The following is a 27,855-nucleotide window of genomic DNA, read 5'->3' on the forward strand; positions in this document are numbered from 1 at the left end:
ATTTCTCTCTGTCCTAGCCAACAACAACAGCTATGACAACAAAAACAACTACAATAAGCACAACAACAAGGGCAATAAAATGTGAAATATACCCTCCAGGAACAGAGGTTTCGTATTGCAGGCACTGAGCCCTGGCAAAAACCTTGGAGAAAATAAAAAGAAAGAAAAGCAACAACTGCTCCATCCTGCTCCCCAGCCTGTCCAAACAGAGACTAGCGACTAGCTGGACTTACTCAGAGTGTAGACCACAAAGTCTTCAGTCCACAGCAAAGCTAGGGCATCCTGGCTATTCCCCTGCCAACAGTCTGCTCTGCAGGAGAAAGGAGAACAGTTCAGTGGGTACAGGGCCAAACTTATATGCCAGGTGGTAGAAAGATAACTGCTAGGTTCAGTCCCTGGCATAAGTATACTTTCCAAACTTGTATCAGTCTTTGAGGACAGATACGCAAGTGTTGGCTGTGGTTGTTTGGGGACCATGTGACATTTTATGTGAAGGGGGAGGAAGAGTTCAGGTAACTATTTTGCTCATTTTTCTCTCTTATTTACTGATCACCAAGAGTATGGGTTACTTTTCAAGTAGTCTAAGAGTTGACCAAGGTAAGAAACACACAGAGTGAAGTGCAGGGAGAGTATAGGGATTTAAGCAAACAGACAGAAATGAACTGGGTCAGAATTTTCTAAGCTGCCTCAATGCACATACACTTTTCTGCAAGCTCGGACTTGCATTGCAAAACCCACATGAGAGTCACTTTTTCATTCACATCCCTCAGCAGCCACAGAACCCAAAGACTCACACTCTGAATAAGGACAGTATGGGAATGTATCTGAAAGAGAAGACATTTAAATTGCACTCACTTTTGTATTATTCAAAACCTGCCAGAAAGTTAACCCATGTCTACTGAGTATATATTAGCTTTTACCAGGCACTTGGCTGGTTGCTAAGAGACAAGAGGCGAGATGGTGAGGCAGAGAGAGAACCCTCCATGCAAGAGGTAGACAATTCATTGATTCCCTATTTAACACATAGTTATTGAAGAAAAAAATAATATAATGAAGGAAAAAATGGGAGCACTTAACATCTCAAGGAGTGGTGGGTAAAGCAGGGGAGCATAGGGCCTGCAAACACGAGGTCCTGAAGTCAATTACCCAGAACAGTGATCTTTCTCTCCCATTAATAAATAAATCTTTAAAAATAAAAGGTGGGGGATGTGGGAGAAAGGCATTGGCATATACAGTAGAATGCATACATTAATATGCACAAGAACCCAAGTTCAAGCCCCCAATCCTTACCTGCAGGAGAATGTAAAGCTTTTTTTTAAAAAAAACTCTTGGGTGGGGTAAATGACATAATGGTTATGCAAACAGACTCTCAAGCCTGAGCCTCCAAAGTCCCAGGTTCATTCTCCACACCACCATAAGCCAGAGTTGAGCAGTACTCTGGTGAAAAATAAATAAATAAAAGTGCTCTTCAATATTACCTATTTTAACTTAAATTTGTCATCATTCTTTCATCTTAAAATATTTCCAGGATCAATAAATATATTTTCTGTAGCAAGTATTTATTAATGAACATCAAAATATAGCTTTATGAACTTCTGCATTATATTAATCCTTGCATATTAAATTAGTGTATATAGTACACAGAAATACATTTAATTAAACTATTTCATATATGGGGTAATACTTGCTTTCAAACCACCTATCAGGAAGTAACTCTTATAACTTCCCTTTAGTTTGGTTTCCTTCATGGTCTGGTCTTCTAGTAAGGATCTATTCTAAGCATAATGGTTATGAAAAGAGACTCTCATGCCTGAGGCATTAAAGTTCCAAGGTTATATAAAAATTGTATACAGGAAAAAGAATACAGAATTTGGAAAAGATCATCCATGGTAGACAGGTCTCAGGAAAATAATAAGGAAGAAAACAGAAAAAAAATATCACAGTGCCTTAATAGGAGGTTGCAGATATCCAAATGGTGTATACTTATCTAGGATGTCTTCTTGTAAATCTGCTGCCTATGTGTCCCTGCTCCAGGCGCCAAATGCTGGGATGGTCTGCGGGTGCTTCTTCCCAGGCAAGTGCTCTCTGGGTTAGAGAGAACTCAACTGGAGCCGATCTAGGCTGCTGCATGGGAGAGGGATCAGGAACTCATGCTGCACTAACTTTGCAGGAGATACACTCTGAAACTCTCAGAGCTGGAAAGCAATTCCAAGTGTTTTTTTGCTCAGAAAAGCAGCTTCTATATATACTAGCCAAGTAGGGTGGAAACAGGGTGTGACGTAGAGAGGGTGTAGCACAAAGAGATTGGTGAAAATCAGGGTGTGACAAGGAGAGGGGGCAGAGCAAAGAGACCATGAACCAGCAGGATTAAACCAATGCCCTGGAGACAGGGTCGTGCTTAGTTAACAGTGGTTTATGTAAATAGACCTCAGCTTTAAGTGGCATCAAAAACAATGCCCTGTAGGCATGCCGGTACTTAGTTAAGTAGGATTAGAGACACAAGCTTTAAGCTGGGGGAGTTGGCATACTACCCAACATAAATCAATGGTGGTATATTTGTAGGACTTCAAAATGAGACATATCTTACAAAACCCAGAAACCACTTGCTTTGTTTTACATAGTAAATAAAGTACAACATTGTCAATAAAACCAGTATGTTCTGAATCACTTTGTAAAACAATAACAATAAGAACTAAAACACTACCACCAACAATAGCTAAGCAATGAATTTAACCAACCTATGTTTTGAGTTACCAAAATATGTTATCACTTTGTATATTAAAATAGACTGATAAATGTTCTTTATTCTAAATTACTAACTCTATTAGGGATGGAATCTCTTTTGTCCTCATTAAGAGTAAATGCAAATTATAAGAACATGACTTATATTTGATGACAGCAGATATTGAGAGGGGAGATAGGGATAGAAAGGAGAGACAGAGAGAAAACAGCTGCCCTCGTGAAGCATTCCCCCTTCAGGGGAACCAGGGGATTGAACCCAGGTCTTGTGTACTGTACTGTGTGCTCGTAGCCAGGTGCACCACCTGCCCCTAAGATTCACACTTGTTGCTTAATTGGTAGGACACTAGTCACCAATCAAGAGAAGATGAGTGGCTATGTGTATGAGCACAAATAAAATCCTCTGTGTGTGTGTGTGTTTGTGTGTGTGTGTGTAAAGACTGGTGTGGGGTGGTAAAATCATTGCAAGAGAGCTAGTTGTTTTTTCTTAAACAGAGGCAGAGGGAGAAAGAGAGAGAGAGAGAGAAAGAGAGAGAGAAACAGACAGACACACAACAGCACCAAATCTTCCTTTAAATCAGTGGGGGCCAGGCTTGAACATGGGTGCACACATGGCAAAGCAGCAGACTACCCATGAGCTATTTTTGAAAAAAATATAAAAATCTTGTTTTATTGGATAGAGATAGAGAAGAATAGAGACAAAGACACCTGCAGCCCTGCATCGCCACCCATGGAAGTTTTCCTCCTGCAGGTGGGAACTGGGGTGCTTGAATTCTTGTACATTGTAATGTGTGTACTTGGCCAGGTGCACCACCAATTGCCCCCCCAATTGAGAGCTATTTCACCACCCACCTTCCTACTTTTTAAAAAACAATTACGGAGCAACCGACAGCACAGCTGTATACAAGATGCTGGGTACTATACTCCAAACCCTATCAAAGGGACTTTCCCTATCACCAAATAATGTGATGATAACAATAACTATCCATTGTCTTCTTGAACCCTAAGACAACAGGAACCTCACATTTCCACTATAGAGCATATATTTCCCCAGTCCTGGAACCTTAGGGTGGGGCCCACTTTTCTGCATGCTGCTCTCAATTCAAGTCAAATAATATTGCATCCGTGGATCACAACCTAATCAACACAACGAGTGCCACCCCAGCATGCTTCACTTCAGACTGTGACCAGAGACTTCAGGTGTGGAATGACAACCCTTCAGCTTCATCACTCAGGTGAGACCTTTCCTTTCATAGTATTCTCTAATTCCACTCCAGGTATTCCACTCCCCAATAAAGTCCCCAAACCTAGATATAGTCCAGGTCCCCTGAGATAGAGCATAGGTTCACCCATGCCCATAAACTAAGGGAAAAATATATAAGTGAAAGCAGAAGTACTCAATAGCATACAGGGAATACCCCCAACACTTCATATGCACTATTACAGTCTTTAGGTCCATGATTGTTCAGCAATTTGTTTGGCTTTGTATGTTAACTCTCTTTTCAACCACCAGGTCCCGGATGCTGACCAGACTTCCCTGGACAGACGACCCCATCAATGTGTGTTGGAGCGCTACTTCCTCAGAGCCCCACCCTACTAGAGAAAGAGAGACAGACTGGGAGCATGGATCAACCAGTCAACGTCCATGTTCAGTGGGGAAGCAATTACAGAAGCCAGACCTTCCACCCTCTGCAACCCACAACGACCCTGGATCCATACTCCCAGAGAGATAGAGAATGGGAAGGCTATCAGGGGAGGGGTGGGATTTGGAGATCAGGTTATGGGAATTGTGCAGAATTGTACCCCTCTTATTCAATAGTTTTGTTAATGTCTCCTTTCTTAAATAAAATAGAAATTACGGGAGTGCTGGGTGGTAGCGCAGGGGGGTTAGGCACACATAGTGTGAAGCACAAGGACCAGCATTAAGGATTCCAGTTTAAGTCCCTGGCTTCCCACCTGAAGGAGGGAGTTACACATGTGGTGAAGCAGGTCTGCAGATCTCTCTCCCTCTCTCTCTCTCTGTCTCTCTCTATCTCTCCCTCTCTCCGTGTCTTCCCCTCCTCTCTTGATTTCTCTCTCTGTCATATCCAACAACAACAACAATAACAAGGGAAACAAAATGGGAAAAGGGGCCCCCAGGAGCAGTGAATTCATAGTGCAGGCACCGAGCCCCAGTAATAACCCTAGAGGCAAAGAAGAAAAAAAACTTACTTATTAACATCAGAGAGAAGGGAAAATAATCAGAGCATCACTCTGGCACAAGTGATGTTGGACACTGAACTCAGAGTATCATGCTTTGGAGTCCAATGTTCTAACCATTGCCCACCTTCAGGGCCATACAAATTTATTTTCAGAAAAGGAAGACAGAGACAGAACCAGAGTTCGGGCACTTTAAAGTCAGGATTCAAACTTCTTTATTTTTAATTTTATATTTTATTTGTTATGATTGGATAAAGACAGAATATAGAGAGGGAGGGAAGGAGGGAGAGAGAGAGAAGAGAGACCTGATATACTCCTTTACTACTCCTCAAGCTTCCCTGCTGCATGTGAGGACTGAGAGCTTGAACTGGAGTCCTAGCACATGGTAAGATGCATGCTGAACCAGGTGCTCCACAGCCCAGCCCCCCAGGAATCAAACTTCTTAAGTCCAGAGTGAGAGCACAGTGCCACCTTGTGGGCTGTGAAGCTCCTTTGAATCATTCTTGTTTGGCTCCCTGAGACTTGAATTGATACACAGACTCAGCTTAGCAGCAGCAAGCTAAGTGAAGATGCTTCTGAAAGGTGGGAAGATGGTGTGCTAGGAAGATGTGTCTTTCATCTCTTTACATATTGCTGAGTCATCAGGTAATGGAATCTCAGTGGTAAGTGGAATCTCAGTGTAGTTTCAATTTGCAATTCTCTAATATTAAGTATTTCTTCAGGTGTCTGTGGGCCATGTGAACCTCTTCTTTCAACAACTGTTCAGTTATTTGGCCACATTTTTGTTTGTTTTTTTCCTCTAGAGTTATTGCTGTGGCTCAGTGCCTGCACCATGAATCCACTGCTCCTATAGGTTATTTTTTTCCCCATGTGTTGCCCTTGTTGTATTATCGTTGTTGGGGTTATTGCTGTTGTTATTGATGTAGTTGTTGATGGATAGAACAAGGAAAAATGGATAATAGAGGGGAAGACAGAGAAGGGTAGGGAAAGATAGACACCTGCAGACATACTTCACCTCCTGTGAAGCAACTCCTCTGTAGGTGGGGAGCCAGGGGCTGGAACTGGGATCCCTGAGCTGGTCCTTGTGTTTCCTGTCATGTGCACTTAACCCACTGTGCCATCGCCCAGACCCCTTGGCCACATTTTTTAAAAAAAAATTTTGTTAGTGATTTAGGATAATAGGGGGGGCAGCTATTTATTTGCCACCCCCAGAGTTCCACATCCCATTCCCTCTGTTGGAAGATTCCCTATTCTTTATCCCTCCTGGAGTATGGACCAAAATTCTTTACAGGCTACAGAAGGGAGGTCTAGCTTCTGTAAATGCTTCTCCTCTGAACATGGTCCTAGGCAGGTCGATCTATAACCCCAGGCTATTCCTATCTTTACCTAATGGGGTAAAGCTCTGGGGAGGTGAGGGTCCAGGACACATTAGTGATTCTGTCTGCCTATGGAAATCAGGATGGCATCATAGTAGTATCTGCAACTTGGTGGGTAAAAGGCAGAAACATATCATGCAGGACAAATTTTCAAATAAAAAGGAATGTAAAAGTAATAATAGAACAAATAGTAGTCCTGGAGGTGAGGTAGAGATAAAGGTTTGCACTTTCAAGCATGGGGTCCTGAGTTTGATCCCTGGCAGCACATGTGCCAGAGTGATGTCTGGTTCTTTCTCTCTCCTCCTATCTCATAATTAAATAAAATCCTTTAAAAAAAACAAGAAAACAGATAAAACCAGGGGTCCTTATATGGAAAAAAACTAGGAAAGACTATTTTAGGTATATTCCAAGGGTTGGGCCATATTTTTATTGTTTTCCCTCCCCCCGTGTAATTTGTACCAGTTCCCTATAGATATTTAGTATCAGTCACTTCTACAAGTAGGAAGTGCAAATATCTTCTCCCTGTTACTGTGTCACCTGGTTATCCCTGGATAGCTTTTTCAATGTGTAGAAGCCTTTAAGCTTGATGCAGTACAGTTTATTTACTCGTTTTCTTTCACATCCATAGAGATGAGTCTCCAAATACATCTTGATGTGAAAATACTACAAAATGTTACCAATGAAGCTGACTGTGACAGAGCCCACAGCTCACAACCCTGGATACTTGCCTTTGTTTATAGAACACATTCTTGACATTAAAGAAAAATTATTGAGTCATGGCAGAAAGAACTTGAGAGAAAAGATAGAGATGCAGAGAGAAAGAGACATGTGCAGCACTTCTTCACCTTTTGTGATGTTTTCCCCCCTGCAAGTGGGGGCAGAAGGCAAGGACCTAGGGCTTGAACTGAGTCTTTATGTATTGTCATTTCTGCCCCACCAACTTCACCACTGCCTGGTCCCCATTCTTGACATCTGTACATCAACACATCTCCCTTTTCTTTTCCTTTTTCTGATTTCTTCTTTTTAATAATGGCATATGGCCTACTGTGAACAATAATGACCATTAAAAAGACGAAAAAGCTTGAAAATTCTGCTGCCAGTATAGGAGTCTTGCAGGGGATTTGTTTAAAAGATACACTATATGTTTCTGATTTTCATTTAAAATTTATATTGGGGTTGATTGGTCATGAAGTCAGTTGAGCATACATATTTCTAGGAACTTCTTACTTATCATTTAATTTTTATTAATAGATATAGACACCTTCATTCCTGCTTCACTACTCGTGAAGCTTTCCCCCTGCAGGTGGAGACCCAGGGCTAGAACCTGGGTCCTTGTACACAGTAATGTGTGTGTTTCACCAGGTGCACCACTCCCTGGCCCATTGGACTTGTTTTTTTTTTTTTTTATTGCCACCAGGTTTATTGCTGGATCTCAGTGCTGGCACTATGAATCCACTGTGCTCGGTGGCTATTTTTTCTTTTCTTCTTTTCTTTCTACTTTTGTTTTATTTGATATGACAGAAAGAAAAAATTAAGAGAGAGTGGGGTGATACAGAGGGAGAGAGAAAGAGGCACAGGGACCTGGTTCAAGCCCCTGGTACTCACCTGAAGAGGGAACTTCACAAGCAGTGGCACAGTGCTGCAGGTATCTCTCTTCCTCTCTCCTTCTCTATCTCTCCCTCTCATCTCATATTTCTCCGTCCATTTTTCAGGGATGCCTTATCAAGACTTAGAATGAGCATCTACTGGGCAGTTGTCCTTTGTTTTTCCAGTAGAGGATGTGCACTAGGTAGAAACCACAGGCTTGCATTAACTGGAGCGGAGGAGCATCAGTCTAAAGACAGTCTGCACTAGACACACCAGTGAAAGATTTTCAAATCTGGGCTCTGGGTTCCAGTCTAGGGGTCTGGCACTTGGCAGCTCTGTTAGCATGGGGGTACTTACATTTTATTATTTTCAAGACTAGTGCATGCTAACTATGCAGTGAACAAGGGTGTACAAAGACCTCTTCAAGGGCCTAGACATGAGTCTATTTGGAAGTAGTTCTATTTTTCATTTTGTGAGCAACATTTAGTCTGTTTTCCACAGGGACTTGAGGCATGAGAGTTTCTTTGCATAATCATTATGCTATTTACCCCTACCCTATAGCTCATATTGTAAAATACTTTATTTTTTTAATTAACTTTTTATTTAAGATAGGATTAATTAACAAAACCATAGGGTAGGAGGGGTACAACTCCACACAATTCCCACCACCCAATCTCCATATACCACCCCCTCCCCTGATAGCTTTCTTATTCTCTATCCCTCTGGGAGCATGAACCCAGGGTCATTGCGGGTTGCAGAAGGTAGTGAGTGAGGGGTAGACATGCAGCTTCCTGGGCCAGTGGGGGGTGGGAGTGGGTGGTAGGGATGGGTCACAGTCTTTTGGTGTTTATGTACACTCCTAGCAAAATATAGACATATAAATCACTAATTAATATGAGAAGGGGAAAATCCATTGTATGTCTCAAGGTTTTTCAAAACACAAACTGAATCTTTTAAATATATAGGCTGTGTATTTGATATGTGGACTCTCTCAAAAGCCTAGACCAAGTAGATCAGAAGCATCCAATAGTACAGCTATATACAAGATACTGGGTACTGTACTTTATTTTTCATTATTGAATAGAGACTAAGAGAAGTGGAGAGCGGAGAGGGTGAGAAGAGGACACACCTGCAGAACAGCTTCACCAATTGTGAACTTTCCCCCTGCAGGTGGGGAGCAGGGGCTTGAATATGGGTCCTTGCACATGTGCATTCAACCAGGTTGAATGCATTCACCACAGGTGCATTCACCACAGCCAAGCTCCTGTAATTATAATTCTAACTAATTATTTATCTTGTGAGTAGTTATAACTTGTTATTTGTCAGACAATTAACTTATTAATTGTCTGTGTAACAGTTCTGGGATATGGCACAACGAATAAACTGTTAGACTCTCAAGCATTAGGCCGTGAGTTTGTCCTGGTAGCACATGTATCAGAGCAATAGCTGGTTCTCTCTCTCTCCTGGCTATCCTTCTCACACACACACACAAAAGTTCTCTACCATATACTTAAATTGCCGATATAATGCATACCACAGTCACAGTCTAACTTGCATGGCTGAGTTTAGCATTCTCCTGAACTAAGATAATGGAGAAAAGTTTTTGTAATGTTAGGTAATGGGGAATGTTCATAATATCACTTCAATTTTAAAATATTTTATTTTAATGAGAGAAAAATACAGGGAGTTGGGCAGTAGCACAGTTGGTTAAGCACACGTTGTGCAAAGCGCAATGACCAGCATAAGAATCCTGGTTTGAGCCCCTGGCTCTCCACCTGCATGGGAGATACTTCACAGGCACTGAAGCAGGTCTGCAGGTGGCTCTTTCTCTCCCCCACTCTGTCTTCCCCTTCTCTCTCCATTTCTCTCTGTCCTATCCAATATGGACGAGAAGAAGAATAACTACAACAATAAAAACAACAAAAAGGGCAACAAAAGGGAAAAATATGCCCACTAAAAGTCCTATGGCAATATTTTACATATTGAAAAACAGTTTCTTAATTATTCTGTATCCAACTGTAGTCAGGAGATAGCTCATGAAATAGATGAGCTTATTGGGTGTGAGTTCCTGGGTTCAAACCAGGTATGAAACAGGACTACCAGAGAGCACATGGAGAGTGGGAGGAGTGGGGGGAGAGCTCCATGAATGGTGGCATGGTGCTAGGTGTCTCTCTAGACAAACGGAAAGAAAAAATAGGCTTGGGAGTTTGCTCAGTACTCTCACAGCCCAGAGTTTGTTCCTCAGGGAACACTAATAAAGAATATGTATATATATGTATATACATGAATATACATATACAAATATATACATACATATACATGTTTGTATATATGTATGCACACACATATATATATGCACATATATTTTAAATTTTGAAATATATATATGTATATATATATATATATATGAAAACAAAATAGAATTTGCAGGCCATCAAAATATCTCACTTTAATAGTGTGATGTGGGTGGGGTGAGATAGCATAATAGTTATGCAAAGATCATAATGGTCATACCTCAGGCTCCAAAGTCCCAGGTTCAATCTCCCACACTACCAAAAGCCAGAGCTGATCAGTTCTCTGATTAAAATAAATAAATAAATGAATAAATAAACAAACAAATAAAAATAGATCATTACTGGGATGCTCTGATATGCCTGGAACCTAGTTTCAAGACCAGCTCCCCCTGCATTGGAGGAAGCTTTGGTGATGAGTCTATTTGAAAATCAGGTCAGAGTAGTACAGCCCTGCTGACAGAATTTTAAAACTATTTTTTTCAATAAACTTAAAATATGTATTTACGGTTTAGTGTAGGCTGTGTTCCAATTACTTTACATGTGTTAGCTGACTGGATTGGTATAATAACCCTATGAAGCTGATTATACCTGTTTTATACATAAGGAAACTGGAACAAATTCTAAGGTAATTATCCAAGGTCAGCACATAGCAGCAGCAAAATCTCATTTGTCTTTTGTTTTGATTTTTAGAAGTAAATGATTAACCCTTTATTTGGACTGGCAGAACCCAAATTTACGTCCCACTCTGGAGCTTATATTTACTACATTGCATTTCTTTTTCCAGGAAAAAGGACTACAAAAATAAAAATCATTACAAAAAGGTAAGGCATATTTTATTACTTTAAACAAGTTCTTTTTATCTCAATGAAAATAAGCTAGAGTAACACAATTTTACAAAAATAAATTTTTATTAAAAGCAGTAGTGTCTGAGCAGGAGACAGTACAAATTTGTGAATAGTGTAAACATCACCACATTCAGCTCACCCTGACTGAATGCTGATAGACAACTTTAATGGCTCTAAGAACCTTACTAGAAAGATACATTAGTTCTACTGTACACAGAAAACACACCTTAATTCTGATTAGGAAAAGGTACTTTATCGAAGTCAGTCCCATCGCCAAATACCGGCATCATCACAAACAGCTATGAGAATGCTGCTGTCTCTGCTAAAGCTGGTTTGACGAATAGCAGCACCACATTTATGATGACTCAATGTTGTACATCTAGGGAGAAAACATGACAACAGGTTAAATACTATCCATGCAGAATGCTGTCATGTCTCATTCATTTACGTCTAACTCACTTAAAACAGTGAATGAGACAGTGAACAATGTTCCACCTCATGTAGAAGGCATTCAAACAAAACAGACTTCACACAAATAGTTCTGTGCAAAATGAGCAATTTTAAATTTAAGATGTACTGTGTAACTTACATAGAGAACTAAGTTGCCTTCACTATACTCCTGAAAAACAATAAACAAACAAAAAAGTAGGGCTGGGGAGACAGCATAGTGGTTATATGAAAGATTTTCATGCCTGAGGCTCCAAGACCCCAGGGTTCAAACCCCAGCACCACCATAAGCCAGAGCTGAGCAGTGTTTTGGAAAAAAATAAATAGGTACATCAAAATAACTCTGGAATGATGTAAGAGTCTCTAAAGTGATAAAACCATTTTAGAGAAAAGGGCAGAAATTATAAACAGGAATTTCTAAATACTTACTTAGCTTTGTGAGGATCTTCAACTTCTAAATCCCAAACATAGAGTTTGCCAACCCAACTGCCCAATGCAAGCATCTGTATAAATCTATTTTTTTAAAAAAAACAAATTATCAAAATAAGGCCACTGAGTAGCCAAGTTGTCCTAAGACACCTTTCTACTTTTAGAAAAGACATCTCTTAAAATGACTATATTTTCATTCTATTGCATTATTTACTTCTGATTTGTAAATGGGAGCAAGAACCACTATAAATGAACTATAAAATCTCATTTGAAATTTTGCTTTCCAGTAATCTGCTACCCCATGGCCCACTGTGATAAGTAATTACATGGTATCTGGTGGCAGAGAAACACAGCTTTTATTACAGTAATGTTGCTACTGTCCCTTTTTATTGCTATTAATTAATGTGCTAAGTGCATGGACCATGTTAGGTTCCTGATTGAAGCCCTGGGCTCCCCACTTGTAGTGAAGTCGCTACATAGGCCTTGAAGCAGGTCTGCAGGTGTCTGTCTTTCTCTTTTCCTCCTTTCTCCATTTTTCTCTGTCCTATGTAACAATGACAACATTAATAACAACAACAACGACAACGATTAAAAAGTTGCTTTTCCCATTGTCATTTTATACAACAGTAAAAAGTTGCTTTTCTCATCGTCATTTTAGAACTGACAATTCATGTAACACGGTAACACACCTACCAAGTGACAGTGACATATATTCATTTATGCTGATTCAGTATCCACACTTGAGGATAAGAGGTCTGATTAGCAAAAGAATTTGAATTAACTCAAAAGCATTACATTGTATGGGATATTTATTTTGGAAATCACAATTGTGTCTCTGCCAGACAAAAATCACCTTCAGTTCTAGGCTCTTTGGTGTCCATACACTTCCAGTGTTTTATAGGAAAAAGAAAATCATAAATTCTGTCTTAGAATGCATGGTTCTTCAATATGGGCCCTGCTACTTCACTACTTTCATCTTTTCCCACCCAAAAGCTCACTGCATTTGTAACTCCAGGAAATTCACTTTATCTGGGCAACTGGTTAGTCATCTTAAGATTATTATGAATACTTAAATTTATTTAAAGTCTCAGCAAAGAAAAAAGATGAAGAGACTTGTAGTCATTTCTGAAAGCATTGACCGTCTCACTGCCAAAATCAGGAAGAACGTAAGCAGACTGTGAAGTGACTGCCAGTACCATGCCCAAGAATAAAAGCAAAGAGGCAAAAACAGAGAGAGAGAGAGAGAGAGAGAGAGAGAGAGAGAGCACTAATGTTTGCAGAGGACAGTCAGGAGTGTACGAGGGAAATTAATTGTTAAGAAGTGTATGATTAGAAGCAATGTGTTTTGATGGTATAAAGAGATGTCACATCAGAGGACCTGGAGAAACACCTCACATGTTACACAGGTTGGTGTTCCAGACCACTGGGGTAACAAAGCTGATGCCATAAGCACAATGGAGATGAAGCTGCAAGCCTAAGAGTATATGGTGAAATTCCAGAACAGGGTAAAGTCAGTGAAAGCTCTTGGTCATGGTGACAATGTAGTAGCTAAACTGAACTCAAGAGTTTGTGAAGACAGCTCTACTATTTGTATTCTGACCATAATCTGCTGAGACACTGAAACATCACTCAGAAACAATAGGATGCCCTGGATCTCCCCACCCCACCATTACCTTGTATTAAGAAATCAAATAATTTTATAAATACTTTTCAAACTTTTATTTATTTATTATTGAATACAGACAGAGAACCTGAAAGGGGAGGTGGGGATAAAGAAGGAAAGAGGGGGTGGGGCAGTAGCACATGGTGCAAAGCACATAAAGATCCTGGTTCGAAGACCCCAACCCCCACCTGCAGGGGAATTGCTTCACAATAGGTGAAGCAGGTCTGCAAGTGTCTATATTTTTCTCCTTTTCTGTCTCCCCCTCCTTTCTTGATTTCTCTTTGTCCAATCCAACAACAATGACAGCAACAACAATAATAAAAATGACAACGATAAACAACAAGGGCAACAAACGGGGAAAAATAGCCTCCAGGACTAGTGGATTTATAGTGTGGGCACTGAGCCCCAACAATAAACCTGGAGGCAAAAAAAAAAAGAGGGAAGGAAACAGAGAGACACCTGCAGCCTGTGTCACTACTTGTGAAGCTTTCCTCCTGCAGGTGGGGACCAGGAACCCTGACCCTGGCACCTTTAGGAATATAATGTGAGCACATAACACAGTTGTGCCACCGCATGGCCCCCAAATCAAATATTTTTCCAAGTGTAGGTTGTTGTAACCTGGGAAGTGGTACAGTAGATAAAAAACTGGGCTCACAAGCACAATGTCCCCAAGTTTGACCTCCAGCAACAGCGTGTGCCACAGTGACCGAACTCTGATGCTCTCTTCTCTCTACAGTAAATATTTTTTTTTAAATAGCACACTAGTTTACTTTCATTATTACATTTTTTTTCTAAAATTCACACTAAATTATCTAATATACTGTTCTTTAGATGTATTAGATTTAAAAGCAAAAGAATTCCCTCTGTGACTGCTTTACATGCACAGTTAATGTATGCTTTGGATAAACTGCCTTGCCACCATGGAATATGATAGACCCTAGTTTCAATTAATCTGTTTATTTTACAGAGTTCATCTGTATGCTCCAGTTATGTAGTTATGTCCTGGAGTGTTTTGATAAAAGTTAAGGGAGGCAGAAATCTGCACTTGTTATTTTATGTTTATTGCCACCAGGGTTATCACTGGGGCTAGGTGTCTACATGACAAAGCCAGCACTCCTGGAGGCTATTTTTCATATTCCTTCCTTCTTCATTCCCTTTTTTTCTTTTCTTCCTTTTAACTTATTTGACATGGCAGATAGAAATTGAGGGGAGGAAGAGATAGAGAGGGAGAAAGACAGACATTGGTACACCCTGTTAAGCATACTAGTAAAATGTACAAGGACTCCCTCCTAAGGTCTGAGTGCCCACCCCAACCCCCACAAGTGGTGAAGTAGGCCTGTAGGTGTCTATCTCTCATTTTTTAATTAAATATTATTATTTATTATTATTGGAAAGACAGAGAGACATTGAGAGGGGAGGAGGAAATAGAGAGGGAGAGAGACAGAGATACCTGCAGCACTTTTACATTACCTGTGAAGATTTTCCCTTGCAGGTGGGGACCAAGGGCTTGAACCCATGTCCTTGTACACTGTAATGTGTGTGCTTAATTAACCAGATGTGTCACTGCCTGGCCCTGGTGTCTTCTTTCTCTGTCTCCGTTCCTTTCTCAATTTCTCTCTGTCCTATTCAATAAAATGAAAAAATAATGGCCGCCACAAGCAGTGGATTTGTATTGCCAGCTACCCAACACCAGTGATAACCCTGGAGAAAGAGACAGAGAGAGACATATGCAGACCTGCTTCACCACTAGTGAACCATGGAAACATGCGTGGTAATGTATGCACTTAACTAGGTGTGCCACTGCCCAGCACCCTGAAATCAAAATAGAGAGGCTATGTTCACATTTACAAAGTTGTATATAGTTTTATGCTATTGGGTTTGGGAAATGTCATGACATATTTTTTCCTATGTAAAAATGCATCATGTTTCTGACAACCCAATGTTGACAAGATGACACATATTCTTATCATCTTTTCACATTGTTCACATCATTAAAAAAAAAACTGGTTTCCAAAATGCTGTTTAGTTCATACAGCATTTCTGATTAGTAGCTGGAAAAATATGTTAAATAATATCTCAACACTAGAGGGGTAGACTTAAAATTTAGCAGGAGGCCCCAAGTTTTACTCCTAACATCACATGTCAGAGTGGTGCCCTGAATCTCTCTCATGTTAGTATTTGAAAAGCAAAATAAAGAAAATCATAAAATATATTCTGACCACAATGGAATCAAACTAGAAATCAATAAGACAAATATAACAAGAGGCTAAAGGTAAGTCCATAACACCAAATGCTTATCTTAGTATAAAGTTTCAACTAAGCAATAAATTCTGTCTGAAGAAACTCATAGGCATCCAGGAACAAGCCCTGCTGCTGTATCTATCTTCTGTTCTCTGGAACCTGATTTCCACTACAAAGTTCATGCCATGGCAGTTGCCTGAAGTGAGGGAAACAAACTGAGATTCTTCTTTTAATATTTATTTATTTATTCATTCCATTTTGTTGCCATTCTTTTATTGTTGTAGTTATTATTGTTGTTGTTGTTGATATCATTGTTGTTGGATAGGACAGAGAGAAATGGAGAGGAGAGGGGAAGAGAAAGATAAGACACCTGCAGACCCAATTCATCACTTGTGAAGCACACCCTCCCCCCCCCCGCAGATGGGAAGACGGGGACTCAAACCGGTATCTTTACACTGTCCTTGTGCTTTGCACCACGTGTGCTTAACCCATTGCGTTACCACCTGACTAATGAACTGAGATTCAATTGAGATGAGCACTCATGAACTTTAGAAGAATAGAATAGTGGGCTGACCTCAGGTATAGTGTAAGCATCCAATTCACACCTTTACCTAGTCACCCATGACTCATCTATTAATAAGAGCTTTTTTCTAAGTATGGAAAAGCTGTAGAGGTTACTATAGTAAAAGACAAAGGTATTAGGTTGGGGAGATGGCATAATACTTATGCAAAAAGATTTTCTGGTCTGAGGCACCAAAGGTCCCAGGTTCAACCCTCAGCATCACCATAAGCCAGAGCTGAGCAGTGCTCTGGTCCCATGAGATAGGGCCTATATTTATGTGTATCCATAAATTAGGGCAGACTATATACCTGAAAGCAAAAGGGCACAATAGTCTGTAGTGAGTCAGTATATGCAGCAAGCAAGTAGAAAGACCTAAGGAGACACCATAAAGTTCCTTTAATGAAATAGTGTCTACTTAAGAGTTAGATACCCTCCTCACCTACTTCCTATTATACTTCCCTCAGTCACTCCAAAGCTAACCTTATCAAAGTAAGGACTACAAAAGATGGATAAAAGCAAGACACAGTGCAAGGACTGCCATAAGGATGCTGGTTAGAGGCCCCATCTCCTCACCTGCAGGGGAGTCACTTCACAGGCGGTGAAGCAGGTCTTTCTCTCCCCCCTCTCTGTTTTCCCCTCCTCTCTCCATTTATCTCTGTTCTATCCAGCCACGATGACAACAATAATAACTACAAGAACAACGAAAAAACAAGGGCAACAATAGGGAAAATAAATAAACAAATATAAAAAAATTAAAAAGGTAAGAGACTGGCATACTTTGATGTTTACTCTTTAGTCACTATCAGGCCACCCCATCAGCTGGGGCCCTAGTCAGGGAGTCCAGAGTATACCAAACATACATGATGGGCTTAGGTCTCGAACAGATCCCTTTAGCCATTGCTACTAGTCATCTCTATGAAGAACAACACAATAGACCCCTCTGTGGGTCCCCATAGGAACTTGCCCTCAATGTGGATCAAAAGCAGTAGAAAATGTTCCATCCTCTGAATGGAGGATGGACAAAATACTCTATGCTGCACCTGAGGAAGATGGGTCCTGAAATTGGGGCAGCTTGAAACATTCCTACTCATGACCATAGAATGTAAACTCAGATCCAAAGGGATGCAGAGATCACATAGGCTCCTAAGCTGAATATAGGCCCAGGATCAGATCAAATTGATGAGGTTTACAGTCAACAATATTTATATACTTTTCCCATATTTGGGAACTACTCTCTTCCCTGATACAGCTTTCTGGTCCTTCCAGCTGTGACATCATCTCTCCAGACAGTAACTTAGATCCACTTTCATATCAGATGTCAGGCTCAGAAAAAAATAGTATAGTCATGGGCCCTTTGGAATATAACTAAAATAGGCCTACTAACTATCTACAAAACAGAGACCACCCCCCCCAACCCTTCATCAGCACTATTACAGCCTTTATGTTCATGATTAGTCAACAATTTGTTTGGCTTTATATATTAACTCATTTTTCAGCCACCAGGTTCTAGATGTTAACATGATGTCAACCAGACTTCCCTGGACAGATGACCCCATCAATGTGTCCTGGAGCCCCACTTCCCCAGAACACCACCCCACTAGCGAAAGAGAGAGATAGCCTGGGAGTATGGATCGACCTGCCAATGCCCATGTTCAGCAGGGAAGCAATTATAGAAGCCAGACCTTCCACCTTCTGGACCCCATGACCCTGAGTAGATATTCCCAGAAAGATAAAGAATAAGAATCTATCAAGGGAGTGGATGGGACACAGAGTTCTGGTGGTGAAAAGTTTGTGGAGTTATACCCTTCTTAACCTGTGGTTTTGGTCAGTGTTTCCTTTTTATAAATAAAAATTAAAAAATAAAACAAAATACAGAAGAATGAAATAGCCATATTCATTTGTTCACTTACATAAGGAATTCACAAACCACCAGAGGCTATAAACAACAATTATATGGTAGTGATAAAAGCAAGTGCTCACTTCACTGTGGGGTGAAACTACCTGGATAAATCTAAGCATTGTAAATGTGGAGTGGGTACATTACACCCATCTCGGAATTTTGCTTGGACCACATGAAGCTACAAGGAGGGAAGAGAGAGAGAAAAACCCCATACCAGGAGAAATGGCAGAAAAATTTTAAGTTGAAGGGAGGAATTCATCTCATTACTAGCTCTGTCATTTCACTTTCAAACAAACCTGAAGCCACCCAGTCAGGGAGGTACTGTGATAACAAATGAGTCAGAACACCCAAGTAGGAAAAATTGTACATATTTCAGTGAAGAGGAATTAACTCAGAGGAAGGGGAGACTGCACAACAATTTCATGCCTGAATCTCCAAGGCCTCAGGCTCAATCGCCAGCACTACCATAAGCCATAATTGAGCAGTGCTCTGGTAGGTAGGTAGGACACACTCATTATTTACAATTATATTATGAGGGAACAAGAGAGAGTTCATCACATAGCGCAATGCCCCGATCTGAATCCCAGCACTATATGGTGGGTACTATGGAAAAAGTAGCTCTGGTGCTGTGGTGTCTCTCCTTCTATCAGAATGAAAAAGCATCCCACTCAAGCGCTAATTAGAAGGGGCATATGCACCTCTATGTTCACAGCTGCGTTATTCACAATAGCCAGAGTGGAAGCAGTCTGGATGACCATCATCAGATGATTGACCAAAGAAGTTATGGCATATATATTCTTTTTTTTCCCCTCCAGGGTTATTGCTGGCTCTGTGCCTGCACCATGAATCCACTGCTCCTGGAGGCCATTTTTTCCCCTTTTTGTTGCCCTTCTTGTTATAGCCTCGTTGTGGTTATTACTATTGCCATTGTTGACCCTATTCGTTGTTGGATAGGACAGAGAGAAATGGAGAGAGGAGGGGAAGACAGAGAGGGGGAGAGAAAGATAGACACCTGCAGACCTGCTTCACCGCCTGTGAAGTGACTTCCCTGCAGGTGGGGAGCCGGGGGCTCGAACTGGGATCCTTACGCTGGTCCTTGCACTTTGCACCACGTGCGCTTAACCCACTGCGCCACCGACCCCCATAACATATATATTCTATGGAATACTACTGTGCAGTTAAAAAGATGACATTGTGTCCTTTGGGACAAATGGATGGAACTGAAGGTGATGATACTTAGTGAAATAGGTAAACAGATGAAAGAAAACTACCAGATAGTGTCACTCATATGTGGAATTTAGAGAACTGATTTACATGAACTTGGCAAAGGGGGGGAATCCAAACAAAACATAAGCAAGAAAACTGTTAAGAATTATGAAAACTACAGTGGTTATTTTTGGGAGGTGGAAGGGTGGAGATGATATGGAACTATAAAGTGTATATCTTATAAACTTGTAACCAACTACTAATAATAAATAACTTAAGCCCCGTTCCTTAACACACAAACCTGTATTATGTCTTGGGTTGCAGGAAAAGTAATGGAGTATTTTTCTATGTAAAATGTGTCATGACTTTTCTGATAACCCAATAAATATCATTAAAAAAGACTATCAAGGAAGAATTAACATCATTAATGTGAATATAATACCCAGAGCCATCTACAAATTTAATGATATCCCCATCAAGATCCCAAAAACATTTTTAGGAGAACAAATGTTACAAATATTTATCTGGAACCAGAAAAGACCTAGAGTTGCCAAAAGAATCTTGAGTAGAAAAAACAGAATTGGAGACATCACACTCCCAGATCTCAAAATTGTATAATGGGGTCATTGCTATCAAAACTGCTTGTTAATGGAACATGAATAGACACAATGCCCAGTGGGATAGAAGTGAGAACGGAGAAGAAAGCCCCCACATCATGGACATCTAATCTTTGACAAAGGTGCCTAGACTATTAAATGGAGCAAGCAGAGTCTCTTCAACAAATGGTGTTGGAAAAAATGGGTTGAAACATGCAGAAGAATGAAACTGAATCACTATAACAATAGTTTAATAATCAAAATATATAAAGAGCTTGCCAAAGTCAACAACAAGAAAACAAATGACAACATCCAAAAGTGGGGAGAAGCCATGGACATAATATTCACAACAGAAGAGACCCAAAAAGCCAAGAAACACATAAGAAAATGCTCCAAGTCTTTGAATTTTAGAGAAATGCAAATAAAGACAACCATCAGATACCACTTCACTCCTGTAAGTATGTCTTACATCAGAAAAGGTAGCAGCAACAAATGCCACAGAGATTGTGGGGTCAATGGAACCTTCTTGCACTGCTGGTGGGAATGTAAATTGGTCCAGCCTTTGGGGAGAGCATTCTGGAGAACTCTCAGAAGGCTAGAAATGGGCCTGCCCTATGATCCTGCAATTCCTATCCTGGGGATATATCCTAAGGAACCCAACACACCCTTACAAAAAGATTTGTGTACACATATGTTCACAGTAGCACAATTTATAATAGCCAAAATCTGGAAGCAAACCAAGTGTCCAACAAGAGATGAGTGGCTGAGCAAGTTGTGGTCTATGTACACAATGGAATACAACTCAGCTATTAAAAACAGTGATTTCACCATTTTCAGCCCATCTTGGATGGAGCTTGAAGAAATCATGTTAAGTGAAATAAGTCAGAAACATAAGGATGAATATGGGATGATCTCATTGTCAGACAGAAGCTGAAAAACAAGATCAGAAGAGAAAACACAAATAGAACCCGAACTGGAGTTGGTGTATTACCCCAAATTAAAAGACTCTGGGTTGTGGGTGGGGGGAGAGTGTAGGTCCTGGAAAAGGATGACAGAAGACCTAGTGAGGATTGTATTGTTATGTGGAAAACTGAGAAATGTTATTCATGTACAAACTATTGTATTTACTGTGGTATGTGAAACTTTAATCTCCCAACAAAGAATTTTTTAAAAAAGAATATGGATAAGGGTAGGGGCTAGACAGCAAATGGTTATGCAAAGTTACTCTCATGTCTGAGGGTCTAAAGACCCAAGTTCAATCCCTTGTACCACCATAAGCCAGAGCTGAGCAGGTCTCTTGTAAAAAAAAAAATATGGATCAAACCCCAAGAAACTTCCTTCAGGTCCTCACCTGTAAGATGATAACCTCTATGTCATAAGTCAGTGAAGCTGGCAGATTCCATGAGACAAATCATATTCTTCCTTCTAAGGGAAGAGGCCCACAAGGGTCATGCCCAGCTACATACACCTGAAGGTTACTGCTCTGCAGCTCTCAACTTACAGCATTCAGAACTTCATCTCTGTGCCCTTCCACACCACCAAATATTGCCACCAGAGTGTCTGTCTAGCACAGACAAAAAAAAAGGTCAAAATCACTTACATTTAGATACTGACTTTTATATAGTAACTTGAAAAGTTTGGACTTTGGGAGTCGGATGGTAGCGCAGTGTGTTAAGTGCAGGTCTAGCAGAGTGCAAGGACCTGCATAAGGATCCCAGTTCTAGCCCATGGCACCGCACCTGCAGGGGAATTGCTTCACAAGTGGTGAAGCAGGTCTGTAGGTGTTTATCTTTCTCTCCACCTTTCTGTCTTCCCCTCTTCTCTTGATTTATCTCTGTCCTATGCGACAATTACAATAGCAATAATAACAATGATATGCAATAAGGGAAACAACCGGGGAAAATAGATAAATATTTGTTTAAAAAAACTTGGACATCAGCTGTATAAAGTACAAAAATGGGATTATACTGTAACTTTAAATAATTGTATCTCATGGGAATTTACAGGTATAAGCTCAAACTTTCAAGAGCAGAAAAAATATACCTGTAGGTCTTAAAATATTTTAGGACAGGCAAACATAACTTACTTTTATAGTATGCTTACTTGGTCATGCACTTGACCCCAGTTTGAGCCTGGCCCCCATAGTACTGAAGGAAGCTTCCGTGCTATGATAGCTTTCCTGAATGAGGAGAAATACTTCTGAGGTAGTACTCAGGGGTGCACTGAGAGGGGTGAGGGGGAGAATTGGGGAGATGAGAGTGAGGGAGTTCAATTGCACTACAACTGAACCAGAAACCTACCTTTATGCACTACATTGTTATGGGATTAATAATACTAATTATGTCTCTAGATCCAGCCACAGCCAGCAGAAGATGGCTGGTATTGCAATCATATGTCCACCCACAAGTGTAAACATTTTCATCAGCCTAAGATATGTCAGTTAAGAAGTAACTGTTTTCGAAAAGTAAAAGGGTTATAATTCAACACGTGGAGGTTCTCAAGAACTGATAAAAGTTTCTGACATATAAGTTCTCATTTCTCTTTACACCATTAGATTTAAACAAGTCTTTTCATCAAAAAGCTACATGGGGGTGGGGGGTGGCACACAGGTTTAAGCACACAGAGTGCAAAGTGCGAAGACTGACTTAAGAATCCCGGTTCACTCCTCTCTCCATTTCTCTCTGTCCTATCCAACAACAACAACAATAATAACTACAACAATAAAACAACAAGGGAAACAAAAGGGAATAAATAAATAAAATAAATATTTAAAAAAATTTTAAAAAGAATCCAGGTTCAAGCCCCAGGCTCTCACCTGCAGGGAGGGTTGCTTCAAAGCAGGTCTGCAAGTGTCTTTCTCTCCCCCTCTCAATTTCTCTGTACTATCCAAAGCAACAACAATAACAATAGCAAAAACAATGGAACAAAGATGGCCACCAGGAGCAATGGATTTGGATCTGTAATCCAGGAACTAAGTCCCAGCGATGACCCCAGAGGCAAAAAGAAAAAATCTACAGCATGTGATAAACAAAAGCAATGCCTTCCACTCAATATTTTTTACTGTTTGGCTTCTTGCTTCACTACTCAACTCTGCAGTGACAGCGAGACACTGCCTGTGTACCTATGAAATTTATTTACCCAAACAGTGGCCAGGGCCAGGGAGGCAGCCCTGCAAGCAGCACAACAAGCTTGTATGACTGAAACCCCTGAGGTTCAGCTTCACTCCAAGACACCACCATATGCCAGAATCAGGCAGTGCTCTGATCTCTTCCCAACTTTCACAAAGATCAATAACTATTGAACAAATCAAGTGGCCATCACCCAAGGCTACAGCATACTGGCCCTTGCTGTATTCTCAATACTTTCCAACTAGAGCCAATTCAGAAACAACTGAATGACAAGTCACTGTTCTTCCTTTCTCTTTTAATATTTTATTTATTGTAATAAGAGAGATACAGAGAGAAAGACCAGAGCACTGCTCAGCTCTGGTTTATGATGGTTTTGGAGACTGTACTGGGGACCTGGGAACTTTGGAGTTCTCAGGTCAAAAATAAGCAAATAAAAAACAATTATATATATATATATATATATATATATATATTAAAAAACAGAACACTCATTAGTTCTGGCTTATAGTAGTGCAGGGGACTGAACCTCGGACTTCAGAGCCTCAGTCATGAGAGTCTCTATGCATAAACATTATGCTATCTATTCCCCACCGAAATAATAAAATATAAAAATGTGTCTCATGACAGGTTGGGAGTATGAATCTCTGCCCTTGTGAAGCAATTACAGAAGCCAAACTTTCCACGTTCTACACCTCATAATGATCCTGGATCCATATTACCAGAGAGATAAACAATAGGGAAGTCTTCAAGGGAGGGAATGGGATACATAGTTCTGGGGGTGGGAACTGTGTGGAATTGTACCCCTGCAGGTGGGGAATGTGGGCTCAGACCTGGGTCCTCGCACTTGCACTTGGAGATAATGGGCACTAAATCAGGTGTGCCACCACCAGTCTCCCCTGTGGGTGTAATTGCTTATGTAATCAAGTCTGTCTTCCACAAATACTCAACAATCAAAAATGTATTACATTTATACCCTCTCCTTACACACACACTCTCACCCCCATCACTTGTTTTTACTTCTGCTCAGCTCTGGCTTATAGTGGTGCTGGAGAGTGAACGTGAGATCTTTGGAGCCTCAGACATGACAGCCTCTTTTGCATAACTATTACGCTATCTCCCCAGCCCACATTTATACCCTTTTCTTTGAAAGTAATCACAAGCAATGAACAAAACATATATGTATGAACTGCACAGAAATATCATTCGATTCATACAGACTTAAGGTTAACTGGTCAACTTTTAGAAACAAGTGCTACTTATATTGTTTAAGATTTTATCAAAAGAGTAACATTTCCCATAATAGTTAATTTGAATAAAAACATAGACAAAATAGTCTGCTGTGCCAAGTATTACCCATTTAAAACAAAGCAAAGCAAAAAGTTAAGCAATACAAAATGACTATGCATCTCAACTACAAAACGAAAAATTGAGAGTAATGTAGATTGGAATTACTCTAAACTGGACAGTTTTTTAAAGATGCTTTGCACTGCAAAGTAACTGTAATGCTGAGTGTTCAGCACGTACCTTGAGACTATTCACACAGTTGAAGGAGCATTTATACTTCTTTGACTTCCATTTCCCTTCCCCCAGCTTTTCCTTCCAGCTGTATTCAGGGTATTTGTAGGTGTATTGAAGCTTTCTGTATTTGTACCATTTTCTACACTGACAGCATCATCCTGCAAGGAATAAGTTTAGGGAAAAAATCCACCAAGTGTTAACACTCTTTTTTAGTAGCAAATTACTTTTACTGGATAGCCCGACTGATCTAAAAAGAAAAAGCATTTTCTAAGAAACAGACTTTTTTGTTTCCAAATAAAGATTAAAAAGTATACCAGCTGGTGTCAGCAGGTGGCTCACCTGTGGAGTGTACAGGATACCATGTCTAAGACCCTGGGTCTGAGTCCCAGGCCACCATAGAAGACAGCTTGTGGGGTGGGGGTGGGGATTCAGGAGTATTGGAGATGTGCTGTGGGGTCTCTCCTGCCTCTCTGTCTCTTATCTCTCACCTATCATCTAGAGAAAAGAAAAAAGGGGCAAGGTGGGGACAGCAAGTGGCTTACCAGGGTGCCAGCACAAGTCGCTACATGGGGACATCTTAGGTGGATGGGGGGGAGTTTGCCAAGTGGTAGAGTGGTGTCACAGTCTATCTCATTCTATGTCATTTACCCTTTATCACAAGAAGAAAAAAAAGAAGAAACTGGACACTACAAACAGTAAAGTTCTCTAAGCATTAAAGTTCCAAGTGCATTCTAGAATTGGTGACTTGACATATCAGCAAAAAATACAAAGAAAGCACCCCCAATGAGAATGGTGGGAATGATACTACCTCTATGTGGCCTCATGTGTGCCAGTCTCTTTAATATTCTGGCTTATTTCACATAACTGATCTTTTGCTGGGCAGGGCTGCAGTTTTCAAACTCACTTGCACTTAACCTGCTGCTAACCTGCTTCGATACCCCCGACTCCCTATCTGTGGGAATTCTAACCTAATAACTTTATCCAGTCCCAGCTTCTATTCACTGAGAAAAACCTGCCTAAAAAAATTTAAGAGAATAAAACATTTTAGCGAGTAAAAACCAGACCACCATCCGCTGCAGGGAAGCAAAGATGTTTATTACAGATTCGAATCTGGGCCGAGCGGGGGACTGCCAGCAGTCCACCAAGGCTCGACCCCAAACAGAACTCAAGCCACACAATTTATAGGATTCTATAGTACATTCTGGGTAGAGAAATATGCAAAATGAGGATTCTACAACACACTCAATAACAATTTACTGGAAATGGGGGATCCAATCATTTCAGACATTGCAACACACTAAGCAGCCTATAGAATTTTTAAAATTTCAAGCCTTTATGCAAAATAGGGTTGCCACACTTTCCCGTTATCAGCTAAGACCGCCTGTCTATCAGCTCCCTCGACCTTGAGCAAGCGGTTGGGTTTCAAGGACTTGGGTTTGCAGTTAAGTTAGCTATTTCTTTTAAGACAAACAAGTGGCTTATATCTTAGTGAGGTTTCTTGTCCATCCCCGTTTTCATAAACGGGAGGTACAGGAATTTTCCACTTCACAACTTGCACTTAACATGCTGCTAACCTGCTTCAATACCCCCGAGTCCCTATCTGTGGGAATTCTAACCTAATAACTGTATCCAGTCCCAGCTTCTATTCACTGAGAAAAACCTGCCTAAAAAATTTAAGAGAATAAAACATTTTCCAAGGACAGGAATAAAGGAGGTCAAAAATGTCAACTCCTGGTGGTGCAAAACACAAGGACTGCTGTAAGGATCCCAGTTCAAGCCCCTGCTTCCCCTCCCAAAGGGGAGTCGCTTCACAAGCAGTGAAGCAGGTCTGCAGGTTTCTTTCTCTCCCCCCTCTGTCTTCCCCTCCTCTCTCCATTTCTCTCTCTGTCCTATCCAACAACAACGATATCAATAATAACTACAACAATAAAACAAGGGCAACAGAAGGGAAAAATAAATATTTTACAAAGTGTAAACTCCCAATATAGAGTAATATTGGGAACACAAGCAGGAAAGGAAAAATGATGTAAAATGCAGTCTCCAGAAATTTCAAGTACAAATCCCACAAACAAGCCCCCAGTATCTTGTATACTTTGAAAGTCAAGGCCTAACTTGCAAAGGCTGTGCCTGTGCCGGTGTATTTCAGTGATGGAGACTCTAGGGACTAGATGTGTAAGATGCAACCTTACTCCTAGCATGGGTCCAACACAAACAATTTCCACACACCTTGAGAAACTTACACCAGCCTCCTGTGACAAACCAGTTTAAGCTATGATCTTGCGATCTATCAGAAGAGGCTTCATATTTTAGAAGAGCAACTTTGAACATATCATCACTGAGACAGTTTGAGGACCTCACTGGATAGAAACTTCACCATGAAACTGGGTTTAGTGGTAATATATTTTTTTTCTTTTCCTTTTTATCAGAGTATGGCTCAGCACAGGCTGATGGCAGTGCTGGGGGCTGAATTTGGAACTCTGGAGCCTCAGGCAGAAAAGTGATTGTGCAGAACCATTATGCAGGTCTCTCTTGCCCTAATAATGCCAACCTGTTATTATTATTCTATGTCTCGTGACTGCCTCAACACAGTCAGTCAATACAGGCCTAGATGATTCACCAAGGTTGATGGCAGAGCTTTAAAATTTTAGTAATAATCACCATAATCATAACAGTAATAGATTCGAATTTGGAGATTGGGGAGGAGGCACAGCAGGCAGGGCGCGGGCTTTGAAAACGCAAGGTCACAGGTTTGATCCCCCAGTCCGCACAAGCCAGGTTCCTGCTCCAGTCTCATTAATGGAACTTTTAACGTTTTAGAAAATTATCAATGTTATTTTTTAACGTGGCCACGGGTGGTGAAAGAAGGGGAAGGGAAGACAGGGAAAGGGAGATAAGTCTATAAAAACTCAGAATCTCTAGAAGCCATGAGTCCTTGCTCAGACTCCCTGCTGCCAGCGGGATGGGAGTAGAGGGCACCCAGAGCCCCACGCTCCCAGCCCCTGTGCCACACTCACAATCTCATCCCCAGACAGGTCCTGGTTGTTGTTCTCCTCTCTGCTCAGATTCTGCTTCTTGGAGGCAGGTATGTAGCTTCCTGCCTTCTCAGCCGCCTCCCTCTCAGACAT

The 27,855-nt window shown here is 40.7% G+C and overlaps 1 pseudogene; it reads right to left on the bottom strand.

Moving 5' to 3' along the window:
* Nucleotides 1–677: 677 nt before the first annotated feature.
* Nucleotides 678–27,855, bottom strand: LOC132533786 (polycomb protein EED-like; annotated as a pseudogene).

This window comes from Erinaceus europaeus, chromosome 17 (assembly GCF_950295315.1).
Source record: "Erinaceus europaeus chromosome 17, mEriEur2.1, whole genome shotgun sequence".
NCBI classification, from domain to species: Eukaryota; Metazoa; Chordata; class Mammalia; order Eulipotyphla; family Erinaceidae; genus Erinaceus; species Erinaceus europaeus.